General features: G+C 41.3%; 1 long non-coding RNA gene across 1 annotated transcript in view; it reads left to right on the top strand.

The window, feature by feature from the left end:
• The first annotated feature begins 473 nt into the window (after positions 1-473).
• LOC115801304 (uncharacterized) overlaps positions 474-15,095 on the top strand; it is a 30,636-nt gene continuing 16,014 nt past the window's right edge. The window contains exons 1-2 of the long non-coding RNA XR_004021734.1: positions 474-541; positions 736-790. This is a non-coding gene — a long non-coding RNA (uncharacterized LOC115801304). The remainder of the gene's footprint in view (positions 542-735; positions 791-15,095) is intronic.

Here is a 15,095-nt window from a genome sequence, read left to right as displayed (position 1 = left end):
AGAGAATGAATCCATATAAATGAAAAATAATAAAAAGAATAATACTCAAAATTATGTCACATATATTAAAATGGGTACACTGCCCTACAAACTTCTTAATGAATACATACAAAATACGACACTGTTCCCTTAAAAGTAAATACTGCCCAGAGCGTGAGCTGCCTTGATGGAGGCTTGTTCTCAGACTGCTTCTTGTATAGGAATGAAACCAGCATGCAAGCAGTTGGCAACCAGTTAGGTCGAGTTCCCATACTGCAAAGAGGCACATCACAGATGAGCTGCACTCACACTGACTCAGATTGTTGGCAATCTGTCTGCACAAATTAGAAATTATTTGCAAAACTTTGCCAATCTGTCTGAGAGTGATTGCAATCAGTCCTATTTCCAATTTCATGGATAAGCAGAAGATGGATGGATGGATGGATGTTTGTATTTTTGTTTAAAGTCCTTCCAATTAGCAACTGTTTAACAAGCGCCCCCTGGAGGTAGAGGAGCAAGAAAGCGAGAGAGAGGAGGGGGGATAGGTCAGCTGTCCCAACAGGTAAACCAATCAAGTTTTACCAGGAAGACTAACGAGCAGGTGTGTTCAGTGTAACTGCAAAATTATGAACGGTCCGTAAAAAGACACTAGCCATTAACATCGTGTAGCCTGAAGTTAAAGAAATGACAGAAATTTAGCATTTTAGCTGAAAACCTGTTGTTTGGGTGATAACTGTACATGATTTACCACCACAGAAACGTCCTGGCATGGATGACAACCATTCAGTTCACGGGGAAAAGCCTTTAAACAGTGAGTCACATACACATTGTCTGTTTTTCTGGCCTCGTTTTGTAAGCTTGTGATTATGCATATAAAAATGGCGTGCGTGTTTAGAGTAACAGTATTTCTGATATCACGGAGGCTGAGCTGCCTTTGTCTGAAGTGTGGGCTTGTTGTTGTACAGTCTTGTGCCATGTACACACAGACCCAGCTTGGAGAGAGCCCTCAGCATACATGTGCGGTTTCCTCATCTTGTAATTAAAGGTCACCTGTTGGATAGAACACGTGTCAGGGTTACCTGTCTACCATATTTGCTCACTGTGACTCCACAGTGTGCATGTAGATTCATGCAAGAAATTACTTTTGTCATTGACACATAATAGTCACTATTTTAGTCGTGAAAAAAAAAAAATCTCTCTTTAACTGAGATTTTTCTGAACTTCTGATACGAGTCAAACAAAAACCAAATAGCTGGAATGAGAGCTGGACTGTGGTGTGGGACACAGAGTCCTCTGGTAAGGAGCTAGGCCCAAAATAGGGTGTTTTTGACCATAAAGCCTTCATAAGGGCAACCGGAGCTCCTTGTTGCTAAATTGCTGGCAGACCAGGTGATGAACCCTCGGAGATCCAGTTGATTAACTGTCTAATCTGATAAGTATTGCAACCAGCCAAGATTAGATCCCCAGACTTAAAATTATGACAAAGAAAAACAAGAAAATGGTCCAATGTAGTCAGCTCATTGTGGTTGAACTGAAAAGTGCATTCCTCAAACTCAATAAGTGCTGCTCTGTGACAGCCAGTGGTGACTTGGTTTCTTGATTAACTGCATTCTGGAAAGATGTCATGTTGGTCTTAAAGCAGCTTTTGCGCAATACTTGCATGTCAGAAAGCCACAACAGCCGCCTACAACTTAATATTGCTTTTGACAATGTTCTTTTTCTGCCCGTTTTAATTATAAATCCAAGTCATGCATAAGAATCAGCAGAGTCCAGGAACCAGAGCTGAATTCTCATTATTGACTGAACTGTTTGTTTTTTTTTGTTTGTTTTGGGGTTGTTGTTTTTTTTTTCACATCTATCAGCTTTTCTTCACATCTCATTTCCTTACAATAGCTTTTTTTTTTTTTTGTGGTCTGATTAACTTGACAGAAACTCTCGATTGGAACTATAATGTGTGCATGATTTATTCATAGATATTAAGTTCCCAGAACTGTGACATTTTAACACAGAGACATTTGCTTAAAAGTCACAGTGGAATTTTACAGTGTGTTGGATATTTAAGACATCTTTTCCCCCCAAAGATCCCCAATGTTAGATGAGAATAACAATTAAAAAAATAAATAAATAAAAAATCCCTGTAGTGAGTTCTGAGTCTTCCCTGGTTTGGAAAACCTCCAAAAGAAGGCCCCCCAGGAGGTATCTCAATCAGATGCCCAAAACACCTCAGCTAGCTCCTTCCAAAGCGAAGGAGCAGCAGCTCCTTTCAGACTCCTGAACTCCTCACCCTGTGTCTCAGGCTGAGCAGCCACCTTAAGTAGGACACTTATTTTGGCTTCGTTCAGTTACTACCCCTTAACAGCAGTTGATTGGCATGACTTGTTTGTTTGTCTTCTTGTGGCAGAAGGTGTTAGTTCCTGAATCATAGATAGCACTACTAAAGCTCATTTTTAAGGTTTGTACATTTACATTACTAATTCTTAAAAAAACAAAGAAAAAAACAACCTCACTGCAAACCTAGTATTAGCTGTTAAATGTCTCAGTAAGGCTGCAATTAATTAATCAGCTGATCTGCAGGGTTTTTTTTTTTTATTTCTTCAAGACTGACTGAATTTTATTGACCTTTTTCCAGGGCAGCATGGTGGTACAGTGGTTAGGTCCTCCTTGCCTCGCAGCAAGGTTCTCCCTATGTCTGCATGGGTTCTCTCTGGTACTCAGGTTTCCTCCCACAGTCCAAAGACATGCAGTTTTAAATTGCCCATAGGTGTGAACGGATAAGTGGATGGATGGATTTTTGTATTTAATATCAACTCAAAATTGTTATCACGAGGGCCAAAGGTGATGTCATTAACCCTCAAGCAAAAAAGCTATTTTAATAAATAAAATGAGTAAATGACTTTGTTTTAAACAGGAACTTTACTTTTTTAATGGCTCTGTTTGTTTTTATCATGCCTACATGATCTCCTTTTTCTGTGATGGAGCCTTTAATGCTAGTGTTATTAATTGTGGTTTTCAATCATTTTAATGCAAAGAGGTGGGAACCTAAAGGCCTCTGCAGCCGTTACGCATAAATCACTGCAAAACATTACAATCAGATCAATCAAACCGTACAACGTAACTATATAAACAACTTTTCATTATTCTTGCCATACCAATGGGCCACTTCTGCAAAATACTGTGAAACTTGTAATAGAAGATTGACAGCTTTGTGGTAGAAATAATTTTTACAATTTAAAAATATCACAACTGTATATATAATTAAACAGCTTTTGTCATGAGTGACTCTGATTGCTTATCTCCAGGTGTTTGTGTTTGGGTGATGACTGTGTGAGGCAGCAGGTGCAGTCCGACTGCGATGAGTCTGCATTGCAGAATTTGGCAGAAATCTTTGCATTTCCTGGTTATTTGTGACCGTTGCTAAAAAGATTACACACAGATTCAACCTTCATAAAAGACAGCGCAGTTCTCTAAGGAGCTGATGACTATGAACGGTCTTCGTATCTGCTAACAAGACACTTTAACGACATATGGCTTCAAACGCTCTCTCTGATCGGTCACTTAACAAGTGAAGCGAGCCAAAGCGACAGAACTGCCAAGACTTTAATAATGTGAACAGTGATTTTTGTCAGATGACTTCTTTGTTATAAAATCAGCTGTGAAGAGATTAGAAAATGCTTTGGAAAGAGAGGCTGGTTTACATTAGTTTCAACAGGCGGCGTTACTTCACAGATGTTTTACTATTTCATGCTTATATGACTCATGCAAGCTCATCTGACAACAAAAACAGATATGTACATGAGAATGGTGAGAACAGAGCGGTGTGTTGCTAAGGGGATGCTGCTGTTAGGAACAGAAGTAGTTCACCGTGTCCTCGGTTCCTTTTGGTGTTTGCGAAAATGCCAATAATTTTTCTGGGTAGGAAAAACCCGGAAGAGACGCTAATGCAGCTCCTTCACCTAAATCAGATTCTTTTGAGATTCTTTCACAATGTATACATAGCCAGGCTTGGAAATTAGTGTATGTGTTGCACCTGTAATAGCAGCAGCATGGTTGACTTCTCTTGTGAGAAGAGGTGCACATCACTCAGATGTGGGTTTTTTTCCTAGCGAAGTACATGTGCACTTTTTTTTTTTTTTTAAAGCTTGAATGCAAAGCCGATACTCTGAACGTGTTAGATGTTTTAAATGTTTGAAGTACCAGCAGCTGAAAAGGAATACAGAAAGTACCATTTCAGACCATCTAAGTATAAACATCAGCCTCAGTCCCAGGCATCAGGGTGGAGCAGATCGTCTGGGCTTAAATCATGCGAGTATAGTGCTGTCAGAATGGTACAGACAGCATTCATCACATTCCTCAACAGATGCCACAGACGTAAGACCAGCACGCCTTAAATGCATTGGAGCTGAACCTGGTGCAGGCAAAACCGAGGAAATCAGAGCTGACTGGGGCACTGCCGGAGAATGCTTTGAGGTATAAAAAAGAAAAATACTGTTAAGCAGACTTCTTACCATTTCCTCATCTGCTGCGCCGCACCACCCAAAATGTATAAACAGACCTGATGAATATGTGTGTTGATAGATGCAATAGCACGCATTTCAACAGCAAATTAAACTCCACATGGCAGCGTGGAATGCACTAAGCATTAAAGTTTCCTATTATGTGTGTTTCCAGGTTTGTCTTACAGTGTTGGATACACTGCATGAAAAGGCACATCAACCTCACAACATCTTTGTTTATTTATGAGACCTAGTATTGAATATAGCGCCGTTTCTCACAAAATACAGCACTGTAGAGTCATCAATTGTGGTTCATATATTTCTCATAATAACTTTAGCACTTTTAATAAGGCCATGGAAAAATCTTCTATGGAAAAAAGTTAACACAGAATGATGGATTGAAAGCTGCGCTCTCTGACAGCAGATGAAACACTGGGACGGAGAAAGTGGAAGCATCTGAGTCCCACATGCACTGGTATTCAACAAAAAACAAAACACTGTACCAGTGGAGCTCTTACTGGGCCACAGACTGATAACTGGCTCTGTTTAACCAGTTTAATCTGTTTAACTGCTACAATGAGTGCTGAAGTCTTTGGAGTGCTGAGCACAAGAAGTCGGCACCATTTCTTTTTCTTGACTCAGAACATGTGGAGAGCATTCGCTTGTGGCAGAGATAAAATGGCATACATTATTAGATTCTGCTTGGTTATGCTTTTGAAATGGTATTAATTTCTTTTAGGTGGCAAGAATTATTTCAAAAGTGTTAAATTTGATTTTAAAAAGTGTGCACCAACCCTGGCTGTGATGAACAGCCATCAGTTCGCATGCATTCGCAACACTGAACAGATTTGTGTGAGCAGAATGGGTTTGAAGCTCTCCAGATTTCTGTTATTTCTAATCTACAGGATCCTGATTTGATTATTTATGTTTTTTTCTGTGAATAAGGAGTGCTCTCTCATAACTGGATCACATATGAAATGCTTAATTGGTTGATGTCAGTGCTGGACATTTTATTCTTTGTAATTCACAACTGCTATTTGTGGTGGTTTAAGTTTTCATGGGCTCTTTGACATTTTGAGTGATCAGGATGTTCTGCCAAAAACAATCCCAAATCTGTAGCTTTCCAAATCACAGTCCCTCATCTTAACATCTGTCACGTCTGTCAGTTAAGGATATTCCCAAGAATTTTAAAGAGATGTCTAACCTTAAATAAAAAAAAAAAAAAATCTAAGAGCAGCACTGTGAAAACATGACATGGATTTTCTTCCATTATGAACAGGGGTAAGGCACGCGGTTCATAAAAGAAAACAACCCAAAGAATTTGCATGTGCAGAAACTTCCAGCTTCCAGTTGAGCGGCTGAACAGGAAATCTTGGCTTGGAGCGAACAGATGAATCTTTTTTTCAAATTTCATTTTTAACATTTTAACATTTTGTCTCCCTTTTCCTGTTCCTGTCTGCCACTGGGGCAAAACACCAGCAGGAGAGGGATTGTGTTTGATTGTGGTGGACCAAAACCCAGACTACTGACCAATGCCCGTTTTCGAATCGGGCCTCGAAGGATTGCCTTCAAAGTGATGGAGTGGAGAATGGAAGGAGGCAGATCTCTGTGGGTTGGCAGACTTTGAGAGTTGTGAAAGATTTTTGCCAGAGGACGGCCAAATGGATGGCATCTGTGGTCAGCAAGGCATTGCCTGTATTTCCTTGGATCAAAGGTAGCCAGTTCTCAAAGTCTGTTTAAAGTAGGCTTTCTAAAACTCTGACTTGGCAGCTTTAACTTGGAATAATAAAAAATCCATCTGATTTGTAATGCACCTTTCATACAAAAAAGCAGCTTTGTTGCCGTGTTCCCAGTGAGCGGACATTTCTGAACCACAGGTTTTGTTATGTGTACCTTTGTGGGTCACATGTAATTTTCAATGGCTCAAGACAAGATGGAACTTAAAAATATACAAACAGCTTCCTGCCGGCTGAAGAATTCAGGTCAGTTGTTTACACAGGACATGATTTAATCCGGTCTTGTGTTTAAATGGACACAGAATACTGTGTTATGCATAAACATACTGAATATGGCCTAAATTTGTCTGATTTAATGGTTATCGTCTCTCTTTATCATACCAGCTCCTTGAACATGGATTTGTCATATTTTCAGTCCATTAATTGTCTTATCTGCTGATTTCCAGCTCCATGTATGTATTCTGGGATGGAGCTACAGCAGCTTTGCATGACTCATGGTCCAAAATAATCCTTATTTATCTTAATCTGGGCCTTGGTGCACTCCCTCAGTTCATTCTGTCTGAAACAAGCTGTTTTAGTTCTTATCTTTTAAGGCCCCTCTCCCTTTAAGCCAGCTTTGTGCTGATCAATTGCAAGGGGCAACCAAGGTGGGGAGTGTGGGGGCAATATAGTTAACCTAACAAGCACGTCTTTGGGCTATGAGAGGAAGCCAAAGTGCCTGGAAAGAACCTGCCATAAACGGGGAGAATATGCAGACGCCCCGACCAGAAACCTTCTTGCTGTGAAAAAACAGAGCCAACTACTTCGCCATGCTTATTGAAAATTTTGTCCAGGTTTCATATGAGCATCTTCAAAGGGAAAAGCACACCATATAAGATTTTGTACTGAAAACAAACTCTCCACAGAGGACTAGCTCAGCTTGGAAGCGAGCAGTCTTGGAAAGCAGAGATGTATACATCCCCACGCATTTAAGTCAAGTCAGACTGCATGAATGCGGAGCAGAGCGCGAAGCAGCCAGCAATGAATCAGATTAAAGCTCCTGCGTGGCAGAGTTTTCCTTCTGATCTGTTTTGGAAAACATTTATTCCATCCCTCTGAAATTCCAGCTGTTTATTTTGATTTAGATGTTTAGATGAAGAATTTTTATTGTGTTTGGTTTTTTAAAGCGATTAGAATCGTTATACCGCGCTCCGTGTAAATGTAGCTATCCTTCTACCGGCCGCAGGCCTTTTATTTACCCTCTAGTCAAATATTTTCATTCTGATTTTCACAAGTTGATCTGTAGCTTAGATTAGTTAGCCTGACTGCACGTGTTCTTCCCAGCTGGCACTGCTAACCATGTCTCAGTTGTTCATTCTATTTATGCCGCTCATGACACCAGAGAACCAACCAGCTTTGCTTGGGCTTTATGACAACACCTGGCTTGTATTTAACTGGCCTATAAATAAACTCGAAATGCAAACCACCTGGATGGGGTCAAACCGCCGTCAGACGCATCCATTTCAGTTTTGTCGGAAAGGGCGATGTGAGATATAACGATAGTGGTATACAGTGATTTACATAGATGATATCAACCAGAGCCTGTGGTCAGGCCTGAGGTCTGTGAAGACTAAGCACACACATGGAGGCTTTTTGGTGTCTACTCCATCATTGCTAACCAATGTAAGTTAAAGGAAAAAAAACTTGATTTACTCTGAGTGCATTTTAATCGTCTTGTAATCGTTTTACTGCTTAGTCCTGCATAACTGATGGGTTTGGGATGGGCCTCACACATGAAATGTCTGTGTTTGGTTTTCACTAATTGCTTTCGCATGACTTGGTCACAGGTGTCAGTCAGAGACTTTTGGTAAATGTTTGGCATGGTAGAGTAAGAAATGTTTCAGGGCCTACCTGGAAGAGTCCAGGCTTTAAATAGCAGCAAGGCGTTACCCGTTTCCTCTGCCGGCTCACTTGCAAACACACATGAACTGATGAAAGTTGACTGGAAATTATGAAGACTTAGAGAAAATAAGCGCAATTCTGCAGTAATTGCCATCAAGCTGTTAGGTCTTCCAGTGCAAAGGCTGCGTGTTGGGAGTGTGAGTGCGGTGGGAGGTAGGTATTTTTAGAATCAAACTCCTCTGTTCCAATGGCATGGCACTCAAGTACAACATACCTTCTGTGCTGTGCTTTCCTCCTTAAGACAAGCACTTTCCCGTCTATGTTTTGTGTGTTGGGCCGGCGGCCAAGACGGTGGCTTCACAAAGGGTCACGGAGCAGGGGCTTTTAATACGACGGGCTTTTGCTGACTCAAAAAAGCAGTCTGTGGAAGGATTTATGTAACTACAGAAGATCAACTTATCAAAATCAGCAACTGACTGAACTTGAATATGGACTTTAAGGAATGCTTATCTAACAAGAAAAGCTTGAAAGGGTTAGAAAAATGTTAATGTACTATGTAGAGTGTCCATCATAACATTTCTTCTGAGTAAATGCCAATAGATCAGAGTTTTACCAGCCTGGGGGGAAATTATAATTACTATTATATACTAAAATCTAAAGCATCATTTATTAGTAGATGTATATTTTATTAATCCAAATAAAATGCATTTAGCCAAGTTCACTCTGAATGGAATGAGGTGGCCAGTGTCACCTTGCTGCTTAGTTGACAGCAGTCTAAAAAATATATGACCCAGTGATTTCAGGCCCCTGATTTAAAGACTAGGTTTAGATACAAATGCACACCAGCTAAATTTAAGTGCCGACAGTAACCGGCACATGGAGTATTGAGATGCAGGTTTTGTATTGGTAAATGGAAAGGAGAGCACAAACAGGTTGCTTTAAGTTAAGAATATTGTCGGTGGCATTTTTGTCTTGATAACCTAGAATACACGCCCTATATAACACCACATTTTAATTGCCAAGTACTTCCTTACAACTAAAAATATCTGTACAAAGTGTTCAGTTGCTTCTCCAGTGAGTATCTCTTCCCAACTTCCTATAGGACAAGTTCCAACTCCCTTGCCCTTGGAGTTCAGCTGGTAGTCCTTGTTTTGCTCTGCAGCATCTTTTCTGGTTAGAGCGGCAGAGAACAGAAGGGGAACACCTTTAGCAGCTTCAGTCAAATACAGTTTTGTTCCGGGATCTCTGTACGATCACGAAACTCACTGGAGAGGCAGCTGAATGATATCAGTTACCACCATGATAATGACCTGGCCCGGCCTGCAGGTAGTGAAACTTCCTTGCGGTTTCTCTGTGCGTTGTGCAGTCTGACCTTCAGGTGAAATTGGTGGGATTTCCACTCCTCTGGAAAATTGGAGCATTGTGTTAGCTTACAGCTGCTCCATGCTCCAGCTCAACAAACTGTCAAAATTTCATCTTTTTATAGAGGTTCTCACACTTGCTGATGATCAGTTAAGTGAATTTGATAAGCAGCACCTGACTGTTACTTTCCCTCTTAATTACTATGGAAACAGTAAGCGTGTACTCAGCTTTTCACAGGACTGCACAGAGTCCTGTATTTTTTTCTAAGATTTTTTTTTTCTATAGAAAAAAAACCGTAAATCCTGCCACAGATATTCATGGGGTCAATATGAATTTTGAATCTTGAGAACAAGAATGCCCTGTTTCTTTCAAACCCCCCCCTAAAAAATACACAAAAGCAAACACATGCATCACACAATCCATAACGAGGCCCAACAGCAGCAGCACTCTCTGTAATAGATGTGCTGTGGTCCTAACAGCTGGGGGATGACAGGAGCTGTCAGACTGCAGATTAACTTAAAACCCCACTGAAAGCAGTCGTGTCACTTGTTACCTGATGTGCACAGAAGAGCTGATATGCACACATACACACACAAAGCAGTGGCAGACACGATTGTATACACAAGTACAAACTAAACTGACAGTGACTTTGTTTTGTTACACACATGGCTGAGATGATCCCTTGTCGTGAGCCGATTTTGCACACACAAAAACACCCAGGCATTAAAGATCAAACACATAAGATATAGGTCAGAGCAGAGACGTGCACAAGTCATATACCATGCACTTCCATCCATTCGAATCAGACAGGTAAGCTTTGTTGTATTGTAATAAGTCTTTAGCACTGTAAATGTTCTATCTAATTATTGCTCTCCAGTTTCCTATGCTCTGTGTTCCAAAATTAACATTTTTATCTTGACAAGTGGAAAGAAGTGAAATTGCTTCTTACATACACTATATTGCCAAAAGTATTCACTCATCTGCCTTTGCGTGCATATGAAAACAAGTGACCTCTCATTCTTAATCCATAGGGTTTAATGTGATGTTGGACCACCCTTTGCAGCTATAACAGCTTCAACTCTTCTGGAGAGGCTTTCCACAGGTTTAGGAGTGTTTATGGGAATTTTTGACCATTCTTCTAGAAGCACATTTGTGAGGTCAGACACTGATGTTAGATGAGAAGACTTGGCTCGCAGTTTCCCCTCTAATTCGTCCCCAAAGGTGTTCTACCAGGTTGAGGTCAGGACTTTGTGCAGGCCAGTCAAGTTCCTCCACACCAAACTCATTCATCCATGTCTTTATGGAGCTGCTTTGTGCAGTGGTGCGCAGTAATATAGGACCAGGAACCATTACCAAACTGTTCCCACAAAGTTGGGAGCATGAAATTGTACAAAATGTCTTGGTATGCTGAAGTATTAAGAGCTCCTTTCCCTGGAACTAAGAGGCCGAGCCCAACTCCTGTAAAACAGCCCCACACCATAACCCCCCCACACCAAACTTTACATTTGGCACAGTGCCGCAACCAAAAAAAACAGACTCTCACATCAGATTGCCAGACAGTCATCACTCCGGAGAACACATCTCCACTGCTCCAGTGGCAGCGCACTTTACACCACTGCATCCAATGCTTTGCATCATGCATGAAGTAAGGTTTCGAAGCAGCTGCTTGCCCATGGAAACCCATTCCATGAAGCTCTCTGCGCACTGTTCTTGAGCTAATGAAGGCCACATGACATTTTGAGGTCTGTGGCGACTGACTCTGCAGAAGGTTGGTGACCTCTGTGCTCTATGTGCCTTAGCCTCTGCTGACCCTGTTTTGTGACCACTTTGTGGCTGAGTAGTTCTCAATCACTTCCACAAGTGGCATCCTATCATGGTACCATGCTGGAATTCACTGAGCTCCTGAGAGCGACCCGTTCTTTCAATAATTTGGATGGATGAGTGAATACTTCGGGCAATATAGTGTAGAAAAACACAGAGCTGGCAGCACATTTCAAAAGGCTCAACTTTTACTTTGCAAGCAAATGGTCTCCATTTTTGCTTTGTCACAGTTTCCAGTGGCTTTTCAGAACTATAATATGCTGTGAGCCTCACGAAAAAATTTGACAACACACAACATCACATGGTTTGAGTATAATTCTCTTGAATACTCCTGAAAGACAGTATGCTGTGTTGGGTTTGTTTTGTTTTTTACACAGGTCTTCACACAGAGTAATGCATTGTCTGAGGATTATCCCTTTGGCCCACACAGTGATTAATGTGCCTCGTCCACCTTGCAGCACCATCCTTAGCCAAATTAGTACATTTCTTAGGAAAAGTTTGGGGCAGCTTCAACCATCTTTCATTCTGTTCCTTGGAAACTTTCTCACAAAACATGTGTGTGCTCCACACAACTTACAACTTCTGTTGGGGCATGTGTGTGTCTGCATGTGGTTCATTGTTACAGCTGAATGAAATAGGGCATTGTCCTAGTTGCACTCCATATAATTGGTCCAGATGTGTATCTACTGAGGCATGAAATGTGCTAAGAAGATAAACACACTAAACATTAAGCATTATCCTATTATCCCTCACATCAGTCTTTAAAGGTATTTATTGTAGCGCCACTGATTAAAGTTGGAGAATCACTATAGAGGTCAACCTACTTGTTGACAGTTTCTGTTTAATTTAATCATTACGGCAATGTGGTAGTAAAAGCATCATACAATTCTGAAAAGTCCCCCCAGTTTGAGCCGCGCTGTGCTGTTGGTTTTCAACTAGCAAAAACAATCAACATGCTACATAAAAATGATGAAGGAGATTATTTTTGGCTATGAGTTTTTCACCCACAGGCCTGAAAATCATCAAGCAGTTCTTGGAATGAATAATGAAACTCACCCTCTTGAAACTTCCCTCAGTGCCAGAAGGCAAACCTAAAAGGAGTCGACTGTATTGCCAACTGTTGCAAACAGAATGGATAAATTTATAACTTTACATATCACATCATTTATTTCTGGGATTAATGTAAGCTGAAGGCTTACACCAGATGTTTTCATAAGCTTGAATTTTTGTTTACATGTACTTCCAAGAAATTATGCCACCTAACAGATGTGTTTTCTTTTTTTACTTTTTATTCTTTTTTTTTTTTTTTTTTTTTTACACATGCCATATTACTTTGCAATATGTGCACTGGACACACAATATGCTGAAACAAGTAGATGATTTGTTGAATTAGGTAATCAGCAACAGTTTTAATAGTTTGTTAAAAAGTTCAAATAAAGTTGCTATGCTTTGTCTTCTTTTTTCTTTGTTGTGTCATGGGCAGGATGTTAGAGTTATGGTTAGATGTGACGAAAGTTTCATATACTTAGGTCAGTGTATGTGCAGATAATCTCTGCATGGACTACAGGATTGTACTCTGAATGATCTGTTTCAGTTCTTGCGTTTCCTGCTCTTGGATGTGTGTGATGTTAATGAGAGCAGTTATCCCTGATATGGTCATCTCAGGCACACAGCTTTGACTGTAAGCGCAGAAGCTCCAACCACTTACTCAAACCTTGTGATTACGAGGTGCAAGCAGTCAGAAAAAAGTTGACTTAGTGGGAAGGCCTTAGAGACAGATGAGCTAAAACTGCTTGTTTCAGGGCCCATACACAGACCAGTATAAGCTACACTAATAGAGCCTAAGAATAAGGAGCTGAACGTTAGCATAGTATGTCCTTTTTAAGTTGGCCAGTGAATAGAAAATATGTGGCCTCGGGCTTGATGGAGTTGGATGTATCTATAGCCATTTTCACACATTCACTGCAGTCCTGAACTTTTTCAGATATTACTACAATTGTGCATTGAGTTGGCCCGGACAGTTGGCTCCTTAATTGTCCAGTAAATTTGCTTTAGGATGTTGTCCTGCCTCTTGCAGGCTCTATTGAGATAACAGTTTTCAGTAATGGGAACCACCTCCTCCAGCATCCTGACTTTTCTCCCAGAGTTTATTTATTAAAAAGGGCTTTATTGACCAATTATACCTTTAGATTGTGACAAACTGTTAATACTCTTACATATGCTGCTCTAAGTGCTTTTTGTTTGCTTGCAAGCTTTATGCCTCAGACACTTCAGCCAAGCTGAACCATCCTTTTTTGCTTCCTGGAGTTCAGCTCCTGTCAAAAATCAGCTCGTCTTAATTACTGTCTCTTTGAACATCCTTATCATCCCAAACAAGATTATTGAGACATCTAACAAGCTGACAGGTTCTTTTGTACCTTGAACCAAGCTCAAGAGTATACAGCTTCTCCTCTCTCAGGGCGCTGAGACATGGAAGAATGAAGGTATACTGGAAAAAGTGTGCATGTTTCTGCCTATAGTGGAGAGGTAAAATGGTAGCATCTACCTATGGGCCATGGCTCCTGGCACTCAATGCCTAAGTGCGATAGAATACATAAAGAATTTATGCATAACTGAGTTAGAGACAGGGCGGGTCGGGTAGAACATGAATAAATTGACAGACAGACATACGACCTGCGAGTGGCTGTGGAGCCGTTTGTACAGCCTCGCCTTTTATTGGTTTCAGTTTAAGCCGATCTCTGAATCTACACACTGGTTTCATTTAGCCCAACTCATGCTAGGTGTGGCACAGTGGCAGGCGAAAGGAAACCAAAACCAAATGGGCCCCGGGCTTGGCCCCTTAGCTGAAGCCGCCGTTGGTCCCTCAAGGAGCTGGCTGCTGTCTCGTGGCTGCCCAGGAAGAAAGGAGTGTAAATCAGGCTACATAGGCGTGGTCCACCGCAAAGCACGCCACTGCACAGCCAGCCACATTGTAGATTGGCAGAGGGACAGTCGGCAGACACAAGCCCCGTATCCTAACGTGCAGTGAGGGGTTCACAGGAGGTTGGAGAGGCCAGCTGTGTGTGTTACAGTTTCTGAGGGCATTTGCTCTCAACGAAGAAAGACACCTCTGGCAAAACAGATCAAGTAAGTGGAGGGCAGGGAGGGGAGGGTGCAGCAGGAACACAAGGGCACAGCGAGTGCACTGTGCCAACACCACTGCAGCCCTAAGAAAACAAGTGCCATGACCAAATTTCATGAGGCGAGTAGTGAACATGCAGTCGAGGAGGAGGAGGAGGAGGCGACCAAGTGCCCTGCCAGCCCTCAGATTTAAACCAGAGCTCGAGTTTGTTGACTTTCTCGTAAGAAGGCAACAGTCATGCCGTTTTAATTCACATGGCTACTTTGCATGAGAGATGGCAAAAGCATACCTTTTAGGACTTTGTAAATGAGCCATTTGTTTTAATTTCACAGTTGGTGTGCGTGAGTGGCTACGAGTGGTTTTGCTCTCAAGTGTGTCGGGGAAGCACTGTAAAATCTTACTTGTGTGACTAATGCGGCACACGTTATATTTGGATAAATAATACATACTTATTTCTTCATTCCTTCATTCATTTATTTCTGAAAGAAGTACCGCGTGAGTTTGTAAATCTCATGGATGGATGACCAGTAGCTACTAGGGCTGGTTGACCTTCTGGAGTCTGATGGTCCTGTTGTTCCCTTGTGACACTGACAAAAATCACACAACAGCGTTACTGCTGCTGGTGACAGAGAGAGGGACACACAGTCCCCAGGGAGTTTATCACTAACAGCTTGATGAGAAAGATGGGGGACTATACCAGCA

The sequence above is a fragment of the Archocentrus centrarchus genome, chromosome 21 (genome assembly GCF_007364275.1).
Source record: "Archocentrus centrarchus isolate MPI-CPG fArcCen1 chromosome 21, fArcCen1, whole genome shotgun sequence".
NCBI classification, from domain to species: Eukaryota; Metazoa; Chordata; class Actinopteri; order Cichliformes; family Cichlidae; genus Archocentrus; species Archocentrus centrarchus.
The sequence above is the reverse complement of the archived record's forward strand: the minus strand, read 5'-3'. Positions and strand labels throughout refer to the sequence as shown.